A 16,573-nucleotide genomic window follows, 5' to 3' on the forward strand; every position below is an offset into this window, starting at 1 on the left:
TGAGACTCATTATGTTAACCATTTGTCCTTGTTCCTTAGGCATTGTGACTTGTTGTGTGAACTATTTGTCCTTGTCATTGTAAATCCTTATGCGAACCATTGGTCCTTGTCATCGTGACTCGTTGTGTGAAATATTTGTTCTTGTTCGTTAGGCATTGTGACTCGTGTGAACCATTTGTCCTTGTGATTGTGACTCATTGTGTGAATTATTTGCTTATGTTCATTAGGCATTGTGACTCATTGTGCGAACCATTTGTATATTTTTATTACTCATTGTGACTCGTTGTGTGAACCACTTGTATTTGTCATTGTAACTCGTTGTGTGAACCATATGTCCTTCTTTCTTAGGCATTGTGACTCGTTGTGTGAACCGTTCCTCCATGTCATTGTGATTCATTGTGCAAACCATTCGTCCTTGTCATTGTGACTCGTTGTGTGAACTATTTGTTCTTGTTCTTTAGGCATTGTGACTCATGTGAGCCATTTCTCCTTGTCATTGTGACTCATTGTACGAACCATTTGTCCATTTTTATTAGTTATTATGACTCGTTGTGTGAACCATATGTATTTGTCATTGTGACTCGTTGTGTGAAACATATGTCCTTGTTCTTAGGCATTGTGACTCGTTGTGTGAACCATTTCTCCATGTCATTGTGACTCATTGTGCAAACAATTTGTCCTTGTCATTGTGACTCGTTGTGTGAACTATTTGTTCTTGTTCCATAGGCATTGTGACTCATGTAAGCCATTTGTCCTTGTCATTGTGACTCATTGTGTGAACCACTTGTCCTTATTCCATAGGCTGTCCTTGTCATTGTGACTCATTGTGTGAACCACTTGTCCTTGTTCCTTATGCATTGTGACTCGTTGGGTGAATCATTTGTCCTTGTCATTGTGACTCATTGTGCGAACCATTTGACCTTGTCAATGTGACTTAGTGCGCGAACCATTTGTCCTTGTTTATTATTCATTGTGACTCGTTGTGTGAACCATTTGTCCATGTCATTGTACTCATTGTGTGAACTATTTCTCCGTGTTCATTAGGCATTGTGAGTCGTGTGAACTATTTGTCCTTGTAATTGTGACACATTGTGTAAACCATTTGTCCTTTTTTATTAGGTATTGTGACTCGTTGTGTGAACCATTTATCCTTCTTCATTAGTTATTTTGACTCGTTGTGTGAACCATTTATCCTTGTCATTATGACTCATTGTGTGAACCATTTGTCCTTTTTCATTAGTCATTGTGAATCGTTGTTTGAACCATTTCTCCTTTTTCATAAGTCATTGTGACTCGTTGTGTGAACCATTTGTCCTTGTTATTGTGAACCATTTCTCCTTGTTCATTAGTTATTGTGACTCTTTGTGTGAACGATTTCTCATTGTGAGACTCATTATGTTAACCATTTGTCCTTGTTCCTTAGGCATTGTGACTTGTTGTGTGAACTATTTGTCCTTGTCATTGTAACTCCTTGTGCGAACTATTTGTCCTTGTCATCTTGTCTCGTTGTGTGAACGATTTCTTCTTGTTCGTTAGGCATTGTGACTCGTATGAACCATTTGTCCTTGTCATTGTGACTCATTGTGTGAATTATTTGTCCATGTTCATTAGGCATTGTGACTCATTGTGCGAACCATTTGTCCATGTTCATTAGTCAATGTGACTCGTTGTGTGAACCATTTATATTTGTCATTGTGACTCGTTGTGTGAACCATATGTCCTTCTTTCTTAGGCATTGTGACTCGTTGTGTGAACCATTCGTCCTTGTTTATTATTCATTGTGACTCGTTGTGTGAACCATTTGTCCTTGTTCATTAGTCATTGTGAATCGTTGTCTGAACCATTTCTTCTTATTCATAAGTCACTGGGACTCTTTGTGTGAACCATTTGTCCTTGTCATTGTGAACCATTTCTCCTTGTTCACTAGTTATTGTGACTCTTTGTGTCAATGATTTGTCATTGTGAGACTCGTTATGTGACCCATTTGTCCTTGTTCCTTAGGCGTTGTGACTCGTCGTGTGAACCATTTGTCCTTGTCATTGTAACTCCTTATGCGAACCATTTGTCCTTGGTATCGTGACTCGTTGTGTGAACTATTTGTTCTTGTTCGTTAGGCATTGTGACTCGTGTGAACCATTTGTCCTTGTCATTGTGACTCATTGTGTGAATTATTTATCCATGTTCATTAGGCATTGTGACTCATTGTGCGAACCATTTGTCCATTTTTATTAGTCATTGTGACTCGTTGTGTGAACCATTTGTATTTATCATTGTCACTCGTTGCGCGAACCATTTGTCCTTGTTTATTATTCATTGTGACTCGTTGTGTGAACCATTTGTCCATGTCATTGTACTCATTGTGTGAACTATTTCTCCGTGTTCATTAGGCATTGTGAGTCGTGTGAACTATTTGTCCTTGTAATTGTGACACATTGTGTAAACCATTTGTCCTTTTTTATTAGGTATTGTGACTCGTTGTGTGAACCATTTATCCTTCTTCATTAGTTATTTTGACTCGTTGTGTGAACCATTTATCCTTGTCATTATGACTCATTGTGTGAACCATTTGTCCTTTTTCATTAGTCAGTGTGAATCGTTGTTTGAACCATTTCTCCTTTTTCATAAGTCATTGTGACTCGTTGTGTGAACCATTTGTCCTTGTTATTGTGAACCATTTCTCCTTGTTCATTAGTTATTGTGACTCTTTGTGTGAACGATTTCTCATTGTGAGACTCATTATGTTAACCATTTGTCCTTGTTCCTTAGGCATTGTGACTTGTTGTGTGAACTATTTGTCCTTGTCATTGTAACTCCTTGTGCGAACTATTTGTCCTTGTCATCTTGTCTCGTTGTGTGAACGATTTCTTCTTGTTCGTTAGGCATTGTGACTCGTATGAACCATTTGTCCTTGTCATTGTGACTCATTGTGTGAATTATTTGTCCATGTTCATTAGGCATTGTGACTCATTGTGCGAACCATTTGTCCATGTTCATTAGTCAATGTGACTCGTTGTGTGAACCATTTATATTTGTCATTGTGACTCGTTGTGTGAACCATATGTCCTTCTTTCTTAGGCATTGTGACTCGTTGTGTGAACTATTCGTCCTTGTTTATTATTCATTGTGACTCGTTGTGTGAACCATTTGTCCTTGTTCATTAGTCATTGTGAATCGTTGTCTGAACCATTTCTTCTTATTCATAAGTCACTGGGACTCTTTGTGTGAACCATTTGTCCTTGTCATTGTGAACCATTTCTCCTTGTTCACTAGTTATTGTGACTCTTTGTGTCAATGATTTGTCATTGTGAGACTCGTTATGTGACCCATTTGTCCTTGTTCCTTAGGCGTTGTGACTCGTCGTGTGAACCATTTGTCCTTGTCATTGTAACTCCTTATGCGAACCATTTGTCCTTGGTATCGTGACTCGTTGTGTGAACTATTTGTTCTTGTTCGTTAGGCATTGTGACTCGTGTGAACCATTTGTCCTTGTCATTGTGACTCATTGTGTGAATTATTTGTCCATGTTCATTAGGCATTGTGACTCATTGTGCGAACCATTTGTCCATTTTTATTAGTCATTGTGACTCGTTGTGTGAACCATTTGTATTTATCATTGTCACTCGTTGTGTGAACCATATGTCCTTGTCTCTTATGCATTGTGACTCGTTGTGTGAACCATATCTCCATGTCATTGTGACTCATTGTGCAAACCATTCGTCCTTGTCATTGTGACTCGTTGTGTGAACTCTTTGTTCTTGTTCGTTAGGCATTGTGAGTCATGTAAACCATTTGTTCTTGTCATTGTGACTAATTGTGTGAACCACTGGTCGTTGTTCCATAGGCATTGTAACTCGTTGTGTGAACTATTTGTCTTTGTCATTGTGACTCATTGTGCGAACCATATTTCCTTGTCAATTTTACTTAGTGTGCGAACCATTTGTCCTTGTTTATTATTCATTGTGACTCATTGTGTGAACCATTTGTCCTTGTTCATTAGTTATTGTGAATCGTTGTCTGAACCATTTCTCCTTATTCATAAGTCATTGGGACTCTTTGTGTGAACCATTTGTCCTTGTCATTATGAACCATTTCTCCTTGTTCATTAGTTATTGTGATTCTTTGTGTCAACGAATTGTCATTGTGAGGCTCGTTATGTGAACCATTTGTCCTTGTTCCTTAAGCATTGTGACTCGTCGTGTGAACCATTTGTCCTTGTCATTGTAACTCCTTATGCGAACCATTTGTCCTTGGCATCGTGACTCGTTGTGTGAACTATTTGTTCTTGTTCGTTAGGCATTGTGACTCGTGTGAACCATTTGCCCTTGTCAGTGTGACTCATTGTGTGAATTATTTGCTTGTGTTCATTAGGCATTCTGACTCATTGTGCCAACCATTTGTCCATTTTTATTAGTCATTGTGACTCGTTGTGTGAACCATTTCTATTTGTCATTGTCACTTGTTGTGTGAACCATATGTCCTTGTTTCATAGGCATTGTGACTCGTTGTGTGAACCGTTCCTCCATGTCATTGTGACTCATTGTGCAAACCATTCGTCCTTGTCATTGTGACTCGTTGTGTGAACTATTTGTTTTTGTTCGTTAGGCATTGTGACTCATGTAAACCATTTGTCCTTGTCATTGTGACTAATTGTGTGAACCACTTGTCCTTGTTCCTTAGGCATTGTTACTCGTTTTGTGAACCATTTGTCATTGTCATTGTGAACCATTTCTCCTTGTTCATTAGTTATTGTGACTCTTTGTGTCAATGATTTGTCATTGTGAGACTCGTTATGTGAACCATTTGTCCTTGTTCCTTAGGCATTGTGACTCGTCGTGTGAACCATTTGTCCTTGTCATTGTAACTCCTTATGCGAACCATTCGTCCTTGGCATCGTGAATCGTTGAGTGAACTATTTGTTCTTGTTCGTTAGGCATTGTGACTCGAGTGAACCATTTGTCCTTGTCATTGTGACTCATTGTGTGAATTATTTTTCCATGTTCATTAGGCATTGTGACTCATTGTGCGAACCATTTGTGCATTTTTATTAGTCATTGTGACTCGTTGTGTGAACCATTTGTATTTATCATTGTCACTCGTTGTGTGAACCATATGTCCTTGTCTCTTAGGCATTGTGACTCGTTGTGTGAACCATATCTCCATGTCATTGTGACTCATTGTGCAAACCATTCGTCCTTGTCATTGTGACTCGTTGTGTGAACTCTTTGTTCTTGTTCGTTAGGCACTGTGAGTCATGTAAACCATTTGTTCTTGTCATTGTGACTAATTGTGTGAACCACTGGTCCTTGTTCCTTAGGCATTGTAACTCGTTGTGTGAACTATTTGTCTTTGTCATTGTGACTCATTGTGCGAACCATATTTCCTTGTCAATTTTACTTAGTGTGCGAACCATTTGTCCTTGTTTATTATTCATTGTGACTCATTGTGTGAACCATTTGTCCTTGTTCATTAGTTATTGTGAATCGTTGCCTGAACCATTTCTCCTTATTCATAAGTCATTGGGACTCTTTGTGTGAACCATTTGTCCTTGTCATTATGAACCATTTCTCCTTGTTCATTAGTTATTGTGATTCTTTGTGTCAACGATTTGTCATTGTGAGACTCGTTATGTGAACCATTTGTCCTTGTTCCTTAAGCATTGTGACTCGTCGTGTGAACCATTTGTCCTTGTCATTGTAACTCCTTATGCGAACCATTTGTCCTTGGCATCGTGACTCGTTGTGTGAACTATTTGTTCTTGTTCGTTAGGCATTGTGACTCGTGTGAACCATTTGCCCTTGTCAGTGTGACTCATTGTGTGAATTATTTGCTTGTGTTCATTAGGCATTCTGACTCATTGTGCCAACCATTTGTCCATTTTTATTAGTCATTGTGACTCGTTGTGTGAACCATTTCTATTTGTCATTGTCACTTGTTGTGTGAACCATATGTCCTTGTTTCATAGGCATTGTGACTCGTTGTGTGAACCGTTCCTCCATGTCATTGTGACTCATTGTGCAAACCATTCGTCCTTGTCATTGTGACTCGTTGTGTGAACTATTTGTTTTTGTTCGTTAGGCATTGTGACTCATGTAAACCATTTGTCCTTGTCATTGTGACTAATTGTGTGAACCACTTGTCCTTGTTCCTTAGGCATTGTTACTCGTTTTGTGAACCATTTGTCATTGTCATTGTGAACCATTTCTCCTTGTTCATTAGTTATTGTGACTCTTTGTGTCAATGATTTGTCATTGTGAGACTCGTTATGTGAACCATTTGTCCTTGTTCCTTAGGCATTGTGACTCGTCGTGTGAACCATTTGTCCTTGTCATTGTAACTCCTTATGCGAACCATTCGTCCTTGGCATCGTGAATCGTTGAGTGAACTATTTGTTCTTGTTCGTTAGGCATTGTGACTCGAGTGAACCATTTGTCCTTGTGATTGTGACTCATTGTGTGAATTATTTGTCCATGTTCATTAGGCATTGTGACTCATTGTGCGAACCATTTGTGCATTTTTATTAGTCATTGTGACTCGTTGTGTGAACCATTTGTATTTATCATTGTCACTCGTTGTGTGAACCATATGTCCTTGTCTCTTAGGCATTGTGACTCGTTGTGTGAACCATATCTCCATGTCATTGTGACTCATTGTGCAAACCATTCGTCCTTGTCATTGTGACTCGTTGTGTGAACTCTTTGTTCTTGTTCGTTAGGCACTGTGAGTCATGTAAACCATTTGTTCTTGTCATTGTGACTAATTGTGTGAACCACTGGTCCTTGTTCCTTAGGCATTGTAACTCGTTGTGTGAACTATTTGTCTTTGTCATTGTGACTCATTGTGCGAACCATATTTCCTTGTCAATTTTACTTAGTGTGCGAACCATTTGTCCTTGTTTATTATTCATTGTGACTCATTGTGTGAACCATTTGTCCTTGTTCATTAGTTATTGTGAATCGTTGTCTGAACCATTTCTTCTTATTCATAAGTCATTGGGACTCTTTGTGTGAACCATTTGTCCTTGTCATTATGAACCATTTCTCCTTGTTCATTAGTTATTGTTATTCTTTGTGTCAATGATTTGTCATTGTGAGACTCGTTATGTGAACCATTTGTCCTTGTTCCTTAAGCATTGTGACTCGTCGTGTGAACCATTTGTCCTTGTCATTGTAACTCCTTATGCGAACCATTTGTCCTTGGCATCGTGACTCGTTGTGTGAACTATTTGTTCTTGTTCGTTAGGCATTGTGACTCGTGTGAACCATTTGCCCTTGTCAGTGTGACTCATTGTGTGAATTATTTGCTTGTGTTCATTAGGCATTCTGACTCATTGTGCCAACCATTTGTCCATTTTTATTAGTCATTGTGACTCGTTGTGTGAACCATTTCTATTTGTCATTGTCACTTGTTGTGTGAACCATATGTCCTTGTTTCATAGGCATTGTGACTCGTTGTGTGAACCGTTCCTCCATGTCATTGTGACTCATTGTGCAAACCATTCGTCCTTGTCACTGTGACTCGTTGTGTGAACTATTTGTTTTTGTTGGTTAGGCATTGTGACTCATGTAAACCATTTGTCCTTGTCATTGTGACTAATTGTGTGAACCACTTGTCCTTGTTCCTTAGGCATTGTTACTCGTTTAGTGAACCATTTGTCATTGTCATTGTGAACCATTTCTCCTTGTTCATTAGTTATTGTGACTCTTTGTGTCAATGATTTGTCATTGTGAGACTCGTTATGTGAACCATTTGTCCTTGTTCCTTAGGCATTGTGACTCGTCGTGTGAACCATTTGTCCTTGTCATTGTAACTCCTTATGCGAACCATTCGTCCTTGGCATCGTAAATCGTTGAGTGAACTATTTTTTCTTGTTCGTTAGGCATTGTGACTCGAGTGAACCATTTGTCCTTGTCATTGTGACTCATTGTGTGAATTATTTGTCCATGTTCATTAGGCATTGTGACTCATTGTGCGAACCATTTGTGCATTTTTATTAGTCATTGTGACTCGTTGTGTGAACCATTTGTATTTATCATTGTCACTCGTTGTGTGAACCATATGTCCTTGTCTCTTAGGCATTGTGACTCGTTGTGTGAACCATATCTCCATGTCATTGTGACTCATTGTGCAAACAATTCGTCCTTGTCATTGTGACTCGTTGTGTGAACTCTTTGTTCTTGTTCGTTAGGCACTGTGAGTCATGTAAACCATTTGTTCTTGTCATTGTGACTAATTGTGTGAACCACTGGTCCTTGTTCCTTAGGCATTGTAACTCGTTGTGTGAACTATTTGTCTTTGTCATTGAGACTCATTGTGCGAACCATATTTCCTTGTCAATTTTACTTAGTGTGCGAACCATTTGTCCTTGTTTATTATTCATTGTGACTCATTGTGTGAACCATTTGTCCTTGTTCATTAGTTATTGTGAATCGTTGTCTGAACCATTTCTCCTTATTCATAAGTCATTGGGACTCTTTGTGTGAACCATTTGTCCTTGTCATTATGAACCATTTCTCCTTGTTCATTAGTTATTGTGATTCTTTGTGTCAACGATTTGTCATTGTGAGACTCGTTATGTGAACCATTTGTCCTTGTTCCTTAAGCATTGTGACTCGTCGTGTGAACCATTTGTCCTTGTCATTGTAACTCCTTATGCGAACCATTTGTCCTTGGCATCGTGACTCGTTGTGTGAACTATTTGTTCTTGTTCGTTAGGCATTGTGACTCGTGTGAACCATTTGCCCTTGTCAGTGTGACTCATTGTGTGAATTATTTGCTTGTGTTCATTAGGCATTCTGACTCATTGTGCCAACCATTTGTCCATTTTTATTAGTCATTGTGACTCGTTGTGTGAACCATTTCTATTTGTCATTGTCACTTGTTGTGTGAACCATATGTCCTTGTTTCATAGGCATTGTGACTCGTTGTGTGAACCGTTCCTCCATGTCATTGTGACTCATTGTGCAAACCCTTCGTCCTTGTCATTGTGACTCGTTGTGTGAACTATTTGTTTTTGTTCGTTAGGCATTGTGACTCATGTAAACCATTTGTCCTTGTCATTGTGACTAATTGTGTGAACCACTTGTCCTTGTTCCTTAGGCATTGTTACTCGTTTTGTGAACCATTTGTCATTGTCATTGTGAACCATTTCTCCTTGTTCATTAGTTATTGTGACTCTTTGTGTCAATGATTTGTCATTGTGAGACTCGTTATGTGAACCATTTGTCCTTGTTCCTTAGGCATTGTGACTCGTCGTGTGAACCATTTGTCCTTGTCATTGTAACTCCTTATGCGAACCATTCGTCCTTGGCATCGTGAATCGTTGAGTGAACTATTTGTTCTTGTTCGTTAGGCATTGTGACTCGAGTGAACCATTTGTCCTTGTCATTGTGACTCATTGTGTGAATTATTTGTCCATGTTCATTAGGCATTGTGACTCATTGTGCGAACCATTTGTGCATTTTTATTAGTCATTGTGACTCGTTGTGTGAACCATTTGTATTTATCATTGTCACTCGTTGTGTGAACCATATGTCTTTGTCTCTTAGGCATTGTTACTCGTTGTGTGAACCATATCTCCATGTCATTGTGACTCATTGTGCAAACCATTCGTCCTTGTCATTGTGACTCGTTGTGTGAACTCTTTGTTCTTGTTCGTTAGGCACTGTGAGTCATGTAAACCATTTGTTCTTGTCATTGTGACTAATTGTGTGAACCACTGGTCCTTGTTCCTTAGGCATTGTAACTCGTTGTGTGAACTAATTGTCTTTGTCATTGTGACTCATTGTGCGAACCATATTTCCTTGTCAATTTTACTTAGTGTGCGAACCATTTGTCCTTGTTTATTATTCATTGTGACTCATTGTGTGAACCATTTGTCCTTGTTCATTAGTTATTATGAATCGTTGTCTGAACCATTTCTCCTTATTCATAAGTCATTGGGACTCTTTGTGTGAACCATTTGTCCTTGTCATTATGAACCATTTCTCCTTGTTCATTAGTTATTGTGATTCTTTGTGTCAACGATTTGTCATTGTGAGACTCGTTATGTGAACCATTTGTCCTTGTTCCTTAAGCATTGTGACTCGTCGTGTGAACCATTTGTCCTTGTCATTGTAACTCCTTATGCGAACCATTTGTCCTTGGCATCGTGACTCGTTGTGTGAACTATTTGTTCTTGTTCGTTAGGCATTGTGACTCGTGTGAACCATTTGCCCTTGTCAGTGTGACTCATTGTGTGAATTATTTGCTTGTGTTCATTAGGCATTCTGACTCATTGTGCCAACCATTTGTCCATTTTATTAGTCATTGTGACTCGTTGTGTGAACCATTTCTATTTGTCATTGTCACTTGTTGTGTGAACCATATGTCCTTGTTTCATAGGCATTGTGACTCGTTGTGTGAACCGTTCCTCCATGTCATTGTGACTCATTGTGCAAACCATTCGTCCTTGTCATTGTGACTCGTTGTGTGAACTATTTGTTTTTGTTCGTTAGGCATTGTGACTCATGTAAACCATTTGTCCTTGTCATTGTGACTAATTGTGTGAACCACTTGTCCTTGTTCCTTAGGCATTGTTACTCGTTTTGTGAACCATTTGTCATTGTCATTGTGAACCATTTCTCCTTGTTCATTAGTTATTGTGACTCTTTGTGTCAATGATTTGTCATTGTGAGACTCGTTATGTGAACCATTTGTCCTTGTTCCTTAGGCATTGTGACTCGTCGTGTGAACCATTTGTCCTTGTCATTGTAACTCCTTATGCGAACCATTCGTCCTTGGCATCGTGAATCGTTGAGTGAACTATTTGTTCTTGTTCGTTAGGCATTGTGACTCGAGTGAACCATTTGTCCTTGTCATTGTGACTCATTGTGTGAATTATTTATCCATGTTCATTAGGCATTGTGACTCATTGTGCGAACCATTTGTGCATTTTTATTAGTCATTGTGACTCGTTGTGTGAACCATTTGTATTTATCATTGTCACTCGTTGTGTGAACCATATGTCCTTGTCTCTTAGGCATTGTGACTCGTTGTGTGAACCATATCTCCATGTCATTGTGACTCATTGTGCAAACCATTCGTCCTTGTCATTGTGACTCGTTGTGTGAACTCTTTGTTCTTGTTCGTTAGGCACTGTGAGTCATGTAAACCATTTGTTCTTGTCATTGTGACTAATTGTGTGAACCACTGGTCCTTGTTCCTTAGGCATTGTAACTCGTTGTGTGAACTATTTGTCTTTGTCATTGTGACTCATTGTGCGAACCATATTTCCTTGTCAATTTTACTTAGTGTGCGAACCATTTGTCCTTGTTTATTATTCATTGTGACTCATTGTGTGAACCATTTGTCCTTGTTCATTAGTTATTGTGAATCGTTGTCTGAACCATTTCTCCTTATTCATAAGTCATTGGGACTCTTTGTGTGAACCATTTGTCCTTGTCATTGTGAACCATTTCTCCTTGATCATTAGTTATTGTGACTCTTTGTGTCAACGATTTGTCATTGTGAGACTCGTTATGTGAACCATTTGTCCTTGTTCCTTAAGCATTGTGACTCGTCGTGTGAACCATTTCTCCTTGTCATTGTAACTCCTTATGCGAACCATTTGTCCTTGGCATCGTGACTCGTTGTGTGAACTATTTGTTCTTGTTCGTTAGGCATTGTGACTCGTGTGAACCATTTGCCCTTGTCAGTGTGACTCATTGTGTGAATTATTTGCTTGTGTTCATTAGGCATTCTGACTCATTGTGCCAACCATTTGTCCATTTTTATTAGTCATTGTGACTCGTTGTGTGAACCATATCTATTTGTCATTGTCACTTGTTGTGTGAACTATATGTCCTTGTTTCATAGGCATTGTGACTCGTTGTGTGAACCGTTCCTCCATGTCATTGTGACTCATTGTGCAAACCATTCGTCCTTGTCATTGTGGCTCGTTGTGTGAACTATTTGTTTTTGTTCGTTAGGCATTGTGACTCATGTAAACCATTTGTCCTTGTCATTGTGACTAATTGTGTGAACCACTTGTCCTTGTTCCTTAGGCATTGTTACTCGTTCTGTGAACCATTTGTCATTGTCATTGTGAACCATTTCTCCTTGTTCATTAGTTATTGTGACTCTTTGTGTCAATGATTTGTCATTGTGAGACTCGTTATGTGAACCATTTGTCCTTGTTCCTTAGGCATTGTGACTCGTCGTGTGAACCATTTGTCCTTGTCATTGTAACTCCTTATGCGAACCATTCGTCCTTGGCATCGTGAATCGTTGAGTGAACTATTTGTTCTTGTTCGTTAGGCATTGTGACTCGAGTGAACCATTTGTCCTTGTCATTGTGACTCATTGTGTGAATTATTTGTCCATGTTCATTAGGCATTGTGACTCATTGTGCGAACCATTTGTGCATTTTTATTAGTCATTGTGACTCGTTGTGTGAACCATTTGTATTTATCATTGTCACTCGTTGTGTGAACTATATGTCTTTGTCTCTTAGGCATTGTGACTCGTTGTGTGAACCATATCTCCATGTCATTGTGACTCATTGTGCAAACCATTGGTCCTTGTCATTGTGACTCGTTGTGTGAACTCTTTGTTCTTGTTCGTTAGGCACTGTGAGTCATGTAAACCATTTGTTCTTGTCATTGTGACTAATTGTGTGAACCACTGGTCCTTGTTCCTTAGGCATTGTAAGTCGTTGTGTGAACTATTTGTCTTTGTCATTGTGACTCATTGTGCGAACCATATTTCCTTGTCAATTTTACTTAGTGTGCGAACCATTTGTCCTTGTTTATTATTCATTGTGACTCATTGTGTGAACCATTTGTCCTTCTTCATTAGTTATTGTGAATCGTTGTCTGAACCATTTCTCCTTATTCATAAGTCATTGGGATTCTTTGTGTGAACCATTTGTCCTTGTCATTGTGAACCATTTCTCCTTGTTCATTAGTTATTGTGACTCTTTGTGTCAACGATTTGTCATTGTGAGACTCGTTATGTGAACCATTTGTCCTTGTTCCTTAAGCATTGTGACTCGTCGTGTGAACCATTTGTCCTTGTCATTGTAACTCCTTATGCGAACCATTTGTCCTTGGCATCGTGACTCGTTGTGTGAACTATTTGTTCTTGTTCGTTAGGCATTGTGACTCGTGTGAACCATTTGCCCTTGTCAGTGTGACTCATTGTGTGATCTATTTGCTTGTGTTCATTAGGCATTCTTACTCATTGTGCCAACCATTTGTCCATTTTTATTAGTCATTGTGACTCGTTGTGTGAACCATATCTATTTGTCATTGTCACTTGTTGTGTGAACCATATGTCCTTGTTTCATAGGCATTGTGACTCGTTGTGTGAACCGTTTCTCCATGTCATTGTGACTCATTGTGCAAACCATTCGTCCTTGTCATTGTGACTCGTTGTGTGAACTATTTGTTTTTGTTCGTTAGGCATTGTGACTCATGTAAACCATTTGTCCTTGTCATTGTGACTAATTATGTGAACCACTTGTCCTTGTTCCTTAGGCATTGTTACTCGTTCTGTGAACCATTTGTCATTGTCATTGTGAACCATTTCTCCTTGTTCATTAGATATTGTGACTCTTTGTGTCAATGATTTGTCATTGTGAGACTCATTATGTGAACCATTTGTCCTTGTTCCTTAGGCATTGTGACTCGTCGTGTGAACCATTTGTCCTTGTCATTGTAACTCCTTATGCGAACCATTCGTCCTTGGCATCGTGAATCGTTGAGTGAACTATTTGTTCTTGTTCGTTAGGCATTGTGACTCGAGTGAACCATTTGTCCTTGTCATTGTGACTCATTGTGTGAATTATTTGTCCATGTTCATTAGGCATTGTGACTCATTGTGCGAACCATTTGTGCATTTTTATTAGTCATTGTGACTCGTTGTGTGAACCATTTGTATTTATCATTGTCACTCGTTGTGTGAACCATATGTCCTTGTCTCTTAGGCATTGTGACTCGTTGTGTGAACCATATCTCCATGTCATTGTGACTCATTGTGCAAACCATTCGTCCTTGTCATTGTGACTCGTTGTGTGAACTCTTTGTTCTTGTTCGTTAGGCACTGTGAGTCATGTAAACCATTTGTTCTTGTCATTGTGACTAATTGTGTGAACCACTGGTCCTTGTTCCTTAGGCATTGTAACTCGTTGTGTGAACTATTTGTCTTTGTCATTGTGACTCATTGTGCGAACCATATTTCCTTGTCAATTTTACTTAGTGTGCGAACCATTTGTCCTTGTTTATTATTCATTGTGACTCATTGTGTGAACCATTTGTCCTTGTTCATTAGTTATTGTGAATCGTTGTCTGAACCATTTCTCCTTATTCATAAGTCATTGGGACTCTTTGTGTGAACCATTTGTCCTTGTCATTGTGAACCATTTCTCCTTGATCATTAGTTATTGCGACTCTTTGTGTCAACGATTTGTCATTGTGAGACTCGTTATGTGAACCATTTGTCCTTGTTCCTTAGGCATTGTGACTCGTCGTGTGAACCATTTGTCCTTGTCATTGTAACTCCTTATGCGAACCATTTGTCCTTGACATCGTGACTCGTTGTGTGAACTATTTGTTCTTGTTCGTTAGGCATGGTGACTCGTGTGAACCATTTGCCCTTGTCAGTGTGACTCATTGTGTGAATTATTTGCTTGTGTTCATTAGGCATTGTGACTCATTGTGCGAACCATTTGTCCATTTTTATTAGTCATTGTGACTCGTTGTGTGAACCATTTGTATTTGTCATTGTCACTTGTTGTGTGAACCATATGTCCTTGTTTCATAGGCATTGTGACTCGTTGTGTGAACCGTTCCTCCATGTCATTGTGACTCATTGTGCAAACCATTCGTCCTTGTCATTGTGACTCGTTGTGTGAACTATTTGTTTTTGTTCGTTAGGAATTGTGACTCATGTAAACCACTTGTCCTTGTCATTGTGACTAATTGTGTGAACCACTTGTCCTTATTCCTTAGGCATTGTTACTCGTTCTGTGAACCATTTGTCATTGTCATTGTGAACCATTTCTCCTTGTTCATTAGTAATTGTGACTCTTTGTGTCAATGATTTGTCATTGTGAGACTCGTTATGTGAACCATTTGTCCTTGTTCCTTAGGCATTGTGACTCGTCGTGTGAACCATTTGTCCTTGTCATTGTAACTCCTTATGCGAACCATTCGTCCTTGGCATCGTGAATCGTTGAGTGAACTATTTGTTCTTGTTCGTTAGACATTGTGACTCGAGTGAACCATTTGTCCTTGTCATTATGACTCATTGTGTGAATTATTTGTCCATGTTCATTAGGCATTGTGACTCATTGTGCGAACCATTTGTCCATTTTTATTAGTCATTCTGACTCGTTGTGTGAACCATTTGTATTTATCATTGTCACTCGTTGTGCGAACCATATGTCCTTGTCTCTTAGGCATTCTTACTCGTTGTGTGAAGCATATCTCCATGTCATTGTGACTCATTGTGCAAACCATTGGTCCTTGTCATTGTGACTCGTTGTGTGAACTCTTTGTTCTTGTTCGTTAGGCATTGTGACTTATGTAAACCATTTGTTCTTGTCATTGTGACTAATTATGTGAACCACTGGTCCTTGTTCCTTAGGCATTGTGACTAGTTGTGTGAACCATTTGTCTTTGTCATTGTGACTCATTGTGCGAACCATTTGTCCTTGTCAATTTTACTTTGTGTGCGAACCGTTTGTCCTTGTTTATTATTCATTGTGACTCGTTGTGTGAACCATTTGTCCTTGTTCATTAGTTATTGTGAATCGTTGTCTGAACCATTTCTCCTTATTCATAAGTCATTGGGACTCTTTGTGTGAACCATTTGTCCTTGTCATTGTGAACCATTTGTCCTTATTCATTAGTTATTGTGACTCTTTGTGTCAACGATTTGTCATTGTGAGACTCGTTATGTGAACCATTTGTCCTTGTTCCTTAGGCATTGTGACTCGTCGTGTGAATCATTTGTCCTTGTCATTGTAACTCCTTATGCGAACCATTTGTCCTTGGCATCGTGACTCGTTGAGTGAACTATTTGTTCTTGTTCGTTAGGCATTGTGACTCGAGTGAACCATTTGTCCTTGTCATTGTGACTCATTGTGTGAATTATTTGTCTATGTTCATTAGTCATTGTGACTCATTGTACGAACCATTTTTCCATTTTTATTAGTCATTGAGACTCGTTGTGTGAACCATTTGTATTTGTCATTCTCACTCATTGTGTGAACCATATGTCCTTGTCTCTTAGGCATTGTGACTCGTTGTGTGAACCATATCTCCATGTCATTGTGACTCATTGTGCAAACCATTCGTCCTTGTCATTGTGACTCGTTGTGTGAACTCTTTGTTCTAGTTCGTTAGGCACTGTGACTCATGTAAACCATTAGTTCTTGTCATTGTGACTAATTGTGTGAACCACTGGTCCTTGTTCCTTAGGCATTGTGACTCGTTGTGTGAACTATTTGTCTTTGTCATGGTAACTCATTGTGCGAACCATATGTCCTTGTTCTTGTCATTGTGACTCATTGTGTGAACCATTTGTCCTTGTT

The sequence above is a fragment of the Silene latifolia genome, chromosome Y, assembly GCF_048544455.1.
Source record: "Silene latifolia isolate original U9 population chromosome Y, ASM4854445v1, whole genome shotgun sequence".
Taxonomy (NCBI): domain Eukaryota; kingdom Viridiplantae; phylum Streptophyta; class Magnoliopsida; order Caryophyllales; family Caryophyllaceae; genus Silene; species Silene latifolia.